Here is a 13,928-nt window from a genome sequence, read left to right as displayed (position 1 = left end):
TGAGATGGGTGTGAACTGGTGAGGCATTGCTTGGTGAGATGGGTGTGAACTGGTTAGGCATTGTTTGGCGAGATGGGTGTGAACTGGTGAGGCATTGCTTGGTGAGATGGGTGTGAACTGGTGAGGTATTGCTTGGTGAGATGGGAGTGAACTGGTGAGGCATTGCTTGGTGAGATGGGAGTGAACTGGTGAGGCATCACCTAGTGAGATGGGCATGAACTGGTGAGGCATCGCCTGGTGTGATGGGTGTGAACTGGTGAAGCATAGCCTGGTGAGATGGGCGTGAACTGGTGAGGAATCACCTGGTGAGATGGGCATGAACTGGTGAGGCATTGCCTAGTGAGATGGGTGTGAACTGGTGAGGCATCGCCTGGTGAGATGGGTGTGAACTGCTGAGGCATCGCCTGGTGAAATGGGTGTTAACTGGTGAGGCATTGCTTGGTGAGATGGGTGTGAACTGGTGAGGCATTGCTTGGTGAGATGGGTGTGAACTGGTGAGGCATTGCTTGGTGAGATGGGTGTGAACTGGTGAGGCATCGCCTGGTGAGATGGGCGTGAACTGTTGAGGCATCACCTGGTGAGATGGGCATGAACTGGTGAGGCATTGCCTAGTGAGATGGGTGTGAACTGGTGAGGCATCGCCTGGTGAGATGGGTGTGAACTGGAGAGGCATCGCCTGTTGAGATGGGTGTGAACTGGTGAGGCATTGCTTGGTGAGAAGGGTGTGAACTGGTGAGGCATTGCTTGGTGAGATGGGTGTGAACTGGTGAGGCATTGCTTGGTGAGATGGGTGTGAACTGGTGAGGCATTGCTTGGTGAGATGGGTGTGAACTGGTGAGGCATTGCTTGTTGAGATGGGTGTGAACTGGTGAGGCATCGCCTGGTGAGATGGGCGTGAACTGGTGAGACATCGCCTGGTGAGATGGGCGTGAACTGGTGAGACATCACCTGGTGAGATGGGCATGAACTGTTGAGGCATCGCCTAGTGAGATGGGTGTGAACTGGTGAGGCATCGCCTGGTGATATGGGTGTGAACTGGTGAGGCATTGCTTGGTGAGATGGGTGTGAACTGGTGAGGCATTGCTTGGTGAGATGGGTGTGAACTGGTGAGGCATTGCTTGGTGACATGGGTGTGAACTGGTGAGGCATTGCTTGGTGAGATGGGTGTGAACTGGTGAGGCATCGCCTGGTGAGATGGGCGTGAACTGGTGAGGCATCACCTGGTGAGATGGGCATGAACTGGTGAGGTATGCCTAGTGAGATGGGTGTGAACTGGTGAGGCATCGCCTGGTGAGATGGGTGTGAACTGGTGAGGCATCGCCTGTTGAGATGGGTGTGAACTGGTGAGGCATTGCTTGGTGAGATGGGTGTGAACTGGTGAGGCATTGCTTGGTGAGATGGGTGTGAACTGGTGAGGCATTGCTTGGTGAGATGGGTGTGAACTGGTGAGGCATTGCTTGGCGAGATGGGTGTGAACTGGTGAGTCATCGCCTGGTGAGATGGGCGTGAACTGGTGAGGCATCACCTGGTGAGATGGGCATGAACTAGTGAAGCATTGCCTAGTGAGATGGGTGTGAACTGGTGAGGCATCGCCTGGTGAGATGGGTGTGAACTGATGAGGCATTGCTTGGTGAGATGGGTGTGAACTGGTGAGGCATCGCCTGGTGTGATGGGTGTGAACTGGTGAGGCATCGCCTGGTGAGATGGGAATGAACTGGTGAGGCATCACCTGGTGAGATGGGCATGAACTGGTGAGGCATTGTCTAGTGAGATGGGTGTGAACTGGTGAGGCATCGCCTGGTGAGATGGGTGTGAACTGGTGAGGCATTGCTTGGTGAGATGGGTGTGAACTGGTGAGGCATTGCTTGGTGAGATGGGTGTGAACTGGTAAGGCATTGCTTTGTGAGATGGGTGTGAACTGGTGAGGCATTGCTTGGTGAGATGGGTGTGAACTGGTGAGGTATTGCTTGGTGAGATGGGAGTGAACTGGTGAGGCATCGCCTAGTGAGATGGGTGTGAACTGGCGAGGCATCGCCTGGTGAGATGGGCATGAACTGGTGAGGCATCGCCTGGTAAGATGGGCGTGAACTAGTGAGGCATCGCCTGGTGTGATAGGCGTGAACTGGTGAGGCATCGCTTGGTAAGATGGGCATGAACTGGTGAGGCATTGCCTAGTGAGATGGGTGTGAACTGGTGAGGCATCGCCTGGTGTGATAGGCGTGAACTGGCGAGGCATCGCCTCGTGAGATGAGCATGAACTGGTGAGGCATTGCTTGGTGAGATGGGTGTGAACTGGTGAGGCATCGCCTGATGAGATGGGCGTGAACTGGTGAGGTATCACCTGGTGAGATGGGCATGAACTGGTGAGGCATTGCCTAGTGAGATGGGTGTGAACTGGTGAGGCATCGCCTGGTGAGATGGGTGTGAACTGGTGAGGCATTGCTTGGTGAGATGGGTGTGAACTGGTGAGGCATTGCTTGGTGAGATGGGTGTGAACTGGTGAGGCATTGTTTGGTGAGATGGGTATGAACTGGTGAGGCATCGCCTGGTGTGATGGGTGTGAACTGGTGAGGCATCGCCTGGTGAGATGGGCATGAACTGGTGAGGCATCACCTGGTGAGATGGGCATGAACTGGTGAGGCATTGCCTAGTGAGATGGGTGTGAACTGGTGAGGCATCGCCTGGTGAGATGGGTGTGAACTGGTGAGGCATTGCTTGGTGAGATGGGTGTGAACTGGTGAGGTATTGCTTGGTGAGATGGGAGTGAACTGGTGAGGCATCATCTAGTGAGATGGGTGTGAACTGGCGAGGCATCGCCTGGTGAGATGGGCATGAACTGGTGAGGCATCGCCTGGTAAGATGGGCGTGAACTAGTGAGCCATCACCTGGTGTGATAGGCGTGAACTGGTGAGGCAAGGTTGATCAGGCCTAGGACGTGAACTGGTGAGGGGTCACCAGATGAGGTGGTCTTGAAACTCGTGAAGCATAGGGTGGGCAGGATAGGGAGGTGAACTGGTGAGGTACAGGTTGTCATTCTTAGGAATCTGCAGAGTGGAGGGGCCTGCTGCTGATGCAGATGGAGATTTGGCTGCCTGCACAGTGCCAGATGGGTAATGTTTTGCACTTTTTTAAACTAATTCTTTTACTCTGATACAGATCCAGTGGTGTTGGCATTGCATTAGGGAATACTGGCCTGCGGCCTATTTGCTGGCAGATATTTGTTTGGCTGAAACTTTTTCAGTTTTCGGAGCCCCGTCCCGTTGTTATTCAGGTGTCTGGGCACGAAGACGTTCGTTTATTTCATTTTGTACCTCATTTGTAGTTCTGGGACAGCAAACCTGCTCAACCTCGAGTCAGACATCCATCACCTGTGTGGGTGGACAGGCTGCTGTTGTCATGAAGCTTTGCAGCAGAGTGCAGGCCCAGACTTTGCAGACTTCATTTCCGCCTCTCAACTCTGCATGGGCAGTCTGTGCTCCTGTGTGACACAAACCCCGTGATTGCAAGGACAGCAAAAAAGGCAATGTACCTGTCTCTCCATTATTGCCGCTGCTCTATAACCCTGGCCTTGCTCTCGTCTGTCTGTCTACGTATTCCATTCCCATTCTAAGCACTTTGCCGTGTGCATGGACTAGTTAACAGTCTGTATCGTGGGGGAGGAGGGTATGAGGTGATGGGAGTTGGGGGGATGGGGACAACAACAACCAGGAAAAACAACTTTTGGGAATGCAGGGGCACATGCATCAAGGTCATTTGCCGTTTGCAATCGCAAAACGGCCTTCCCTAATGCATGAAAGTTATTCGGATTCACAATTCAGGTAATCGCAATTTCTTGCGATTACCTAAATTGCGAATGCAAATAAGGAATCACAATTTGCGATTCCCTAAAGCATATGCAAGAGGCTTTTCTAAATGCGAACTGTGCAATTAGGAAACGCTAATTAGCATCCACTTCAAGTTGATGCTAATGTGTGCATACTTTAAAAAATGCACAAAACTGCTTTTTTCAAAGTGCCATGTAGGGCAGCTTTACATGTCTACCTGTTTTGTGTTAGGGGCGCCTTAGTCCCCCAGGCACGATTATATGATGTTACAGTGCAAAGATTTACAATGCATGCTTTTACAACGTGGTTATTACATCGCAACTATCATTACATGATTTTACAACACATGCCAATACAACTCATTTTTTTTAAATTACCATTACAATGAATTCCATTACAACACATACCATTACAACGCATACCATTACAATGCATAATACTTTTAGGGCAACAGTAAGGTAAGTGTTGGATAGTGTAGGGGTAAAAATTACTATTCCCACTCCAGTGAGTGCAACAGTAGTGTAAGTGTTGGATAGTGTAGAGGAAAAATTACTCTTCCAACTCCAGTGAGTGCAACAGTAGGTAAAGTGTTGAATAGCGTAGGGGTAGAAATTACTATTCCCATCTACCCCAAAACCCATACCCACCCTAAAACTAAAAAATCTCTATTACTTACCTTATAATGCGTTGTAATGGTATGCGATGTAATGGCATGCGTTGTAGTGAAATGTGTTGTAATGCATGCGTTGTAATGGCATGCGATGTAAAAGCAGTTGCGTTGTAACAGCTGCTTTGTAAAAGCAGTGTGATATAATGACTGTGTTGTAATGGATGTTTCCTCCGGGCACCCTTGCATTTGCATTACCTAATTTTCAATTACCAATTAGGTCTGGAGGCCCATAGGAAAAAATGGAGTCGCAATAGCAAATAGTGATTCCCTAATTGTGATGGCGATTCTTAAGGAATCGCAATTAGAGAATCGCTATTTGCATCCTTTTTTGATGCATTGCATTTTGTGATTACCAAATAGCGATTTCTTAAAAATCTCTATTTGGTAATCGGAAACAACAAACTTTGATGCATGTTGATGATGACGTATGTAACTTTCCTGACTGCAGCCTAAAAACTCACTCACATACCGGCCACTACAGATGAGGCCCATCCTGCTCCATTGTCTCTTCACTACGTCAACAGACATAGTAAACAGACTGGAGTGCTCAGAAGCGTCACCACCGAGGCTCTGATGTTCACTGCAGAAGTCCTTCGTCCTACAACTAGGATTGCCTTAAACACATGATGCGTTGCTGTGTGATATCTAGGCCCACCCACAGGTCCTTAAAGCACAGCACCATGCCTTGTGTACCCCCTGCCTTCTGTCACTCCTTAAAGCAAGAATTGGCAAAGCCAAAAGGCCTCAACTTTGGGAATTATTGGCTTTTGGAAATGTGTTTCAACAATGCTATACAGCATTCCTGATGTTGTGCAGTATGGCTAAAGAGGAAAAATAAAAGGATGCGAATCAGCCAGTCACACCATTTTGTAGTAGCACTCACTGCACATTTTGCAAGCCTATGAGGTTATGCTGGTTAAAAAGTAAAGACCACAACTAAAGAAAAAGTAGCAATCTAATGAACGTGACAATAAAGCCAACTGATGGTAAGCAATTTGTGCGCTCTGACCCAACTGTGTGCTGGTAATAGTTTTTTTCTCAAACAATCAAATTGCACATTTCCCTGCGTCGACCCACAAATTATCAGTGCAATGAAATCCCAGAGATTTGAACTTCTGTCATAAGTGATGATAGAAGATCGGATCTTCCAAGAGTCCAGACACACCTGACGAATCTTCTCTGAAGATTTACCTGGTGCCTAGAGGGAAAATAAAAAGATTTGGCACATGCCTATAAATTAGGGTGCTCATACCAGCCAGGCATGATGGAAGTGTACCTTCATCTGGATGCCTCAATTAGAAGGAAGCCCTTCTGTTACGGTGCTGAATTGGGTCAACATGCTCATGTCACCATATTGAGAGAACCCTGTGTTTTTTGACCCAGGAAGTGAAAGTGAGCAGAGTGGAAAGCAAAGAAGGGTGTAGGACATGCTGGAAGAGTACAGTATATGTTTGGAGTCCTGAAGAAGCACCAGCTTTGGACTGTTGGGGTAGAACTCAGCTTTTCTAAACACAACTTATGAATCTTCAGGGCTTTGAGAACAGATCAGAAGAGGACCTTGGTTCTGGAATCCTTAAATATAAATTGAGGTTGTCAGGAAGTGTAAAGAGGGGTTGAGGCATCTGAGTAGGTTCCAGCATGGTGGAGTGTTTTTTGAAAGGACATGGGGGTCTATTATGTGACAGTTGTGGACTTATGAAATACTGTGTTTGACTTGTTTTCGATCACTCAGAATGGATTTGAGCCTGTTGGCTGTGAGTACTGAGTTGCTGATTGTGTAATGTGTGACTCTGTGTCAAAGGTGATAGACAGAGAAGAGGTGGTATATTACTGTGTATAGGGCTAAAACAGAGTTCAGAGTGAAGCTTTTCATAGGCAGTATTAGGGGTGTGCGAAATGTTCATAATTTGCTGGAGCATAATTATGTGAAATTGTTGCAAAATTAAAAACATGTTTAATTATGTGTAATGCAAATCCATCATTTCACATTATGTTTTATTGCTAAATGTGTCATATCAATTGTTGATGCAAGGATGCATTTGAAACAAAGCACCTCAAACAACTGCTACTTGTGTTCTGTTGTTCATGTGAGTTTAAGGTACATTTTTACCACAAATTGCATGTTAGTTGTAAATTTTTTCAGTGAACGGGCTATAATTACACAAATTGACATAGTGGTGTAATTTGGGAAATTATGTGTAACAAGCAGAAAGCAAAATTCCCCAAATTACTCCAATTGGGCTGCTGTTATTTAAATTCTGCCCAGGCCTATGGGAGAGCTGCAGTGGTCTGCCCAGGACAATTTCTAGGATTTGTTGTAGAGCTGCAATGCACCCACAGATGCCCAGGACTGTTGAATATAGGACAGGTCTCTGGAGGGGGTTCATCCTATCTGCTCGTTTCCGTGCTTGTGGAGCAGTGTCTCAGTAATGGAGCGGAGGTACAACCAAACATGTAGTTACTGACTGTAGGAAGAAGCCTGGGATAGAGAAGGAGACAGGAGGGGACCTGAGTGGTTACTTTTGATGACAAGAGAAGGAAGCTCTTGAATGAAACCATATAGGACAGAGGGCTTAGTTATTAGTTGAAAGAACTGGGTGGGATAATGATGAAAGGTGATGGAGAGAAGCATAGACTAAAGGGGATTCATTTGATGATAGTAATGGAAGAAGCAATGCAAGAGAGATGTATTAAGAGAGGGTGGAGAATCAGACGGCGGGGCGTCATTAAAGGGAGGATTAGAATATGAGAAGGAACTATCAAAGTAAGACAGAGGGGATTAATGAGAGCAGCTCCGCGGCAAAGCATGTAATGAGGGAGGGAACAAAAGTGAAAGGGACAAGAAATTGATGGGGGAAGAGGACGAAAGCAAACGCTTTTCTCGTGCACGCTGCCGCATCTCACAGGGTTATTGGCAGAGGGATAATAGGCCAACATGGCCTCCCAGTCTCTCTTCGATCCTCTTTATGGATCCGCCTCATCAAAGGGCTCAGAATTGACCAGAAAGTAAAATAACGAGCTCTGAAGAGCGGGGAAGTGACAGGCTCCCGTGCGGAGATCCAATGGCTGCTGTGGTTACCTGGGAGCCTCAGCTCTGAGGACCAGGAACCTCTCAGGATGGAGGCACTGACGCCCTATAGACATCCCTCCCCTGACGTTTAGGAGACACTGGGCCAGGTATAAGGACCAGGAGCCCTCCAGGGTGGAGGCACTGATAATCTATAGACATCAGTCCCTGACCTCCAGGAGACACTAGGCCAGCTATAAGGCCAAGGAGCCCCTCTGACACACTATAGACCTCCGTCCCCTTACGATCAGAAGCCATTTGCTGCTGTACAGGGAAAATAGGGAGATTTGACGACAGTTTGATGCCTCTGAGAGGTTGGTATGGCTGAGGTAAAGTCAGTCATGGAGCCGGCTTCTCCTCCTCACTTGCCAAAGCACTCAAAAAGCTAAGCCTTCGAGGCACTGTGATGTTGGAACCATTCTTCATGGACTGGGGAAGAAATGAGCAGCAGTGCGATGGACACTGGAGGAATACAAACTGATCTGAGATGGACTACCAAGGAAAAGAGACCACTGGGAACCAGAAAGGCTGCTGTGGAAATCGACTATTCTGCTATGTAAAGCTGAAAATAACTGCTGAAACGATGCACTGCTAGATTGCGAAAAACTGCTAGCCCAGTGAACGGCCAGATGGCAAGAAGCTGCAAGTTTCTTGTACTACTAGCCTGTAAATGACTACTAGCAAAATATACTTGAAAAATACAAGTGCTGCTGAGGCAGCCTACACACCTCTGCTGATTCAATGTACTGCTGGTCTCCAGAAGACTGTACATTGGATAGATTGTGCTACTGAATATCGAACCTTGGTACAAGAATATCACAGACAACACATCAAAGACCAACGTATTGAAAGGTAAGTGCACATAGAGGAAGCATATATTTAGTATTCCTTACTCCACATCTCCATACCTTGAAGATATATATATATATATATATATATGTGCCACAAAAGAATTATTCCAGCACTCCATTAGTTGACGATTTTAAGTTTATTTAGTGCACAAGTACAAGCCTACGCGTTTCGAACCTAATGGTTCCTTGTCACGGCGGCATAAACATTTGTCCTACTTCACTTTTAGTATTTAAGTGATGGTAGTTCAAGCGTGCATTGTGGGACATGTAGTTGGTGGTAAATTTTAGACATTTCAAATAATCTGAATTTTACATTGTTTTCATGTTAACAAAATTCAAACACAAGTATTTTAAGCTTGGGTGTCTTAATTGTGGCTGAGTGCCTTAAGTATGATTAAAGTCCCAAAGATTTGCACTTAAGCAACCTGGCAGTGGTCACAAGACTGTACCTTTTGTAAACATTGTAAACATTTTCTCATTTACAAAGAGTGAGAGAAAGGGTTTGTTCATTCACATGTGCAGACTTCATTCATTTCTCGGGCTGAGTGCCCTTGCCACTGCCCCAAAACGGTTGCCTTAGACACCAACAAAACTTACATAAGATGCCAGCCTAAAAGAAGTATATACAATTAATCAAGTATGTCTATTATAGTGACACGGTTCATAACGATACTCGGTCATCCTTTCTCTGTGGACGCAGCTTCCATCCTCGAAAACTGAAACAGAGCATTCCTTATGGAGAACTGTTAAGAATGCGAAGAAACTGTTCGGAGGAAATAGAAAAAGAAAAAAACTTCAGAGAGACCGCGATAAGATTCTCACAACGAGGGTACAAATACCAAGACATCAAAAAAGGAGAAGAAAAAGCTAGAACGAAAACAAGAGCGGAAACCCTACTGCCAACAAAAAAAACCAACAAACAGGACAAAGACAATGACAAAGAACCGCCAAGGATGATTGTCACGTATAGCAAAGAGAGCTACAAAATACAGACAATCCTGAAAAAATATTGGCATCTTATTCAAAAAGATCCTGATATAGGCAAAAACATTGGAGAGAGACCTTTGGTAACCTACAGGAGAGCACTGAACCTCTCGGATCACCTGGTGCACAGCCACTTTGAGAACATCAAAAAAACAAACAACTGGCTGGCAGACAAAAACAAAGGATTTGTAAGATGTAAAACCTGGAAAGCCTGCAAAATAGGAAAGAATGTCAAAACTGTAACAGATCCAGTGGGCAAAATATTCACAATAAGGGAAAACATAACCTGCGAAACCAGCTTTGTGATATATATGCTCCAGTGTCATTGTGGAAAGAGATATATAGGCAGCACAACATGCATGCTCAAAAAGCGCATCCTAGAGCACATCCGTGCGATACAAAATGGAGACTCAACATATGCTATGGCCAAACATATAGCAAGTCACACCAACAAATCATGGCTAGATGTGCAATTCTTTGGTCTGGTGACGATTCCACAACATGAACGGGTGAGAAACAGAAAACTAAAACTACGCAGAATGGAATCAAAACTGATTATGAGGTTCAAGACCAAGATCCCGACAGGCTTGAATGGGGATGAGGAGCTTTATTTCCACTTATAAAAACAGTTTTTGACATTCTCCACAGAGAAAGGATGACCGAGTATCGTTATGAACCGTGTCACTATAATAGACATACTTGATTAATTGTATATACTTCTTTTAGGCTGGCATCTTATGTAAGTTTTGTTGGTGTCTAAGGCAACCGTTTTGGGGCAGTGGCAAGGGCACTCAGCCCGAGAAATGAATGAAGTCTGCACATGTGAATGAACAAACCCTTTCTCTCACTCTTTGTAAATGAGAAAATGTTTACAATGTTTACAAAAGGTACAGTCTTGTGACCACTGCCAGGTTGCTTAAGTGCAAATCTTTGGGACTTTAATCATACTTAAGGCACTCAGCCACAATTAAGACACCCAAGCTTAAAATACTTGTGATTGAATTTTGTTAACATGAAAACAATGTAAAATTCAGATTATTTGAAATGTCTAAAATTTACCACCAACTACATGTCCCACAATGCACGCTTGAACTACCATCACTTAAATACTAAAAGTGAAGTAGGACAAATGTTTATGCCGCCGTGACAAGGAACCATTAGGTTCGAAACGCGTAGGCTTGTACTTGTGCACTAAATAAACTTAAAATCGTCAACTAATGGAGTGCTGGAATAATTCTTTTGTGGCACATACAAACTAACGGAGCCCTGTCCTGGCTCCGACTCCAGCACCAACCAGCTAAGCGCTCCCTCTGCGACAGGACAGTTCGTGTTGAATATATATATATATATATATATATATATATATATATATATATATATATATATATATATATATATATATTATATATATAGTATTCTGGCATCGATATACAAGGGGCTCACCCATTGCAGATACTGCGGCATAGATGTTCACGGTGCGCACCCATTGCAGATACTGCTATCTTGCAAATGTCAGCTCATTGAATGTACCATTAGAAGCCAGATACCTTCTGGGACAAGGAGCTACTGCACAGCAAATAACTATTAACAAAATATATTGAAGGCAATTGGAGATTCATGCAACAGTGTACTTATTAGCTGGACTGTAAAGGTCTGCTCTTGTGGAAGTCTTATGTGCAGGGTTCCTGCTCTGGGAGGCACAGAGTGACTTCCCTAGAGAGAGGCATGAAGCAAGGGAGAGTGTTATAACTAAGGATTTCAGTTTTCCATTTTTACAGATTTTTACAGGTAAATACAGACAGAAAACAATATTTTTTCTGCCTGCATTTATTTTTAAAAGAAAAAAACAGAAAATTGGGCTTCTTGTGAATGACTCTCTTTGCTGTCTTTCGTGAATTCCAAGACAGTAGCTGAGCAGATAGATAGCATGGAGAGTTAAAAAAAACAGGTTGAGATTTCCCTAAATACAGGCATATGTTAACATATTTTTATAGTATAAAGCTGATATTTACTTCTGGGTGTAGAAATTTGCTATATTTGGTGACTAATTTGCTGAAACGCTACGGACATCAAAGTATGAGCGCATGTTTAGCAGTAAAGTAAATGTGGAAAGATAACATCTTATTACACAATTCATTCTCAAACTACAAAATAAATATGGCTAAATGCAGATAAGATGGGCAAAAAGTAAATATGGATAAATACAGTCGGTAATGTTAAAAAAACAAAATAATACCATAAAACAGCGAGACCTTGTTATAACACAGACTGAAAGTGCGGAGAATTTTCTGGAATCCTCACTTTCTCCTGGACTGGAGAGACTTCAATGATACTGCAAGGAGAAAACTGGTGCTGTTTTTATGCCAAAGCCTGCAAGCAGAAGAGACTTCTAGAGTCAGGGCTTTAAGTGGGCCGGGGGTCACCGGTGCTGAGCACCAGCAGTTTTTTAAAGGAGGCCTCGAAACCGGTCTCTATTGGGCTGTTTTGTGCCCTGGCACAGGTGGTCCGTTTTTTCCAGATTGCAGTGACAGCAGGCACATCGGTGTGCGCCGTGCTCACACCGCTCACTTCTCACAAGTGTAAAAGTTACGGCATGATGTCATGCCAGGTGAGCGTTGTTGGGGAAGGGAAATCCTTTAAAGAGAGTCATTTTCTCTCTGGATTTCCCTTCTCTGTTTGAAACTCAGGAGCAGCAACATTGCAGTGGTGTCACCAGGGCTTAAGTGGAAGCTTTTTCGATATTATTTACTAACCATAGTTGCGGCTTATTTATCTTATGCAACTAACAACCATTGACAAAGCCAATTGTCCTGACTTGTTGTAGGTATGATGTTACTTGTTGTATCATATATTTGGGTGCAATGACAGAAACAGCAAAATACAAGTCGGGCGGCACACTATGCTAAGCACAGATTTTTAGCTAACGTGTTTTTAAGCCACAACCTTAATTACGCTGGCCACGCCCCTTTGAGAACACCCCCAGTTCTTTCATCCCACTTAAATCCCTGGAAAGAGTCCAAACACGTGCAGAACATAGGATAACTGCTGCAGCGCCTTTAGACAGCTACTGAAACAGGAAGGGCATGGCTGACCCCGCTACAGTCTGCGCCTCTCTTTTCATGGCTTTTTTGTAGAAAATTGTTTATAAAAACATTGTTTAGCGAAAAGAAACATCAAAGATCAACAATTCTAAATGTAGTCATGTACCCCAGTGAAACAGAGTAATCAATCACTTGTGTACGTAGGAGTGTGAATCTCACGCTGCCCTTTAACCATTGTATCCCAATGAGCCGCCTACTATCCACCCTTACATATTAGAGTACCTGAGTAGGTGTCGTGCACACCTGGATCTGAACTTCATTAATTTACAGGCTATTATACATTGTTTTGTAACTTGTAACACGTTAAGGGGTGCTCTTCCTCGTCTGAGAAAGGGCTATCATGGTTTGGTAGGTTGTTTTTAGTTGTTTGCATGATGGGATTTCTGAGACTGAAGAAAGGATTTTGCCTTGTGTCAGAACTGTGAGACTGAAACAAGGGGTGTTCTTGAAGATCGTGCTGCAGGAGTCACTCTTGTAGTGAGCCACCTGGCCACAACATGCCTCGCCAACGTCACTCACATCTCAAGGGCTGGGCGCTACCCTAGGGAATACATAAAAGTGTACCTGATCACTCGGGATCAGAGTCCACTAGTACCACTAAGTATGTGTGTGGGCTGTGTGTGGAAGGTTCCTTCATAGTCTGGGTAGGCCTAGACCATGTTTACATCCTGTATCTACCATCCAGACCACACCTGCTGCTCTCAGGAGGGAACAGGTCTTCTGACAGGTACAGAGGTGTTGGGCTCAGTGTCAGTGAGCCCCATGTTCACTTCGTTCATTACATCCTCCAGTCAATGACTATTTTACCTCTTCACCACGTCATCTTCTGCACACCAGCGCAGGAGATTGCAGCTGGTCATCCTTTTCGGTGGCATTCAAGAATATGCCTCGTTTTCCCACCTCTTTTTTTATGCAGACCATTACAACGCGGTCATTACAACAACCACGTTGTAACAACCTATGCTATTACTCCGCAAGTAGGAACAACGACTTGGTCTAGGGAGGGCGCTGGATGTTGGAACAGTATAATTTACTATTCCAACTCCAGTCTATGCAATAGTAGGGAAAGTGTTGGATTTTAAATCCAACACCATCTGGCTGCTAGAGCAAGTCGTTGTTTCGACTTGCGGAGTAATGGCATGCTCTGTAACAACACAGTCATTGTAATGAGCGGTTGTAATGGCGTGCGGTGTTTCGGTTTTGGGGTAAATGATGTATACCGTCTGTCAAGACCTTCCACACTGTCTATTGCATTTCATTTTCTTTATTTAGGTGAAGTTTATTTACCTGTTTCTTTTCAAGCTTCAAAGGCAAGCTACCTGTTCCTCTAACCTTCCACCACACTTCCTTCGTTTTTATTTCTTTTTTTGAGTAAATACCTTTTTTTCCCTCCCTCTCGCTTCCTTAATTTAGCACAGATCTCAACCACAC

The 13,928-nt window shown here is 44.8% G+C and overlaps 1 protein-coding gene across 1 annotated transcript in view; it reads left to right on the top strand.

Moving 5' to 3' along the window:
* Nucleotides 1–13,928, top strand: part of GRM4 (glutamate metabotropic receptor 4) — a 1,245,640-nt gene that overhangs the window by 370,617 nt on the left and 861,095 nt on the right. The window lies entirely within an intron of this gene.

This window comes from Lissotriton vulgaris, chromosome 5, assembly GCF_964263255.1.
Source record: "Lissotriton vulgaris chromosome 5, aLisVul1.2, whole genome shotgun sequence".
Classification (NCBI taxonomy): Eukaryota; Metazoa; Chordata; class Amphibia; order Caudata; family Salamandridae; genus Lissotriton; species Lissotriton vulgaris.
The sequence above is the reverse complement of the archived record's forward strand: the minus strand, read 5'-3'. Positions and strand labels throughout refer to the sequence as shown.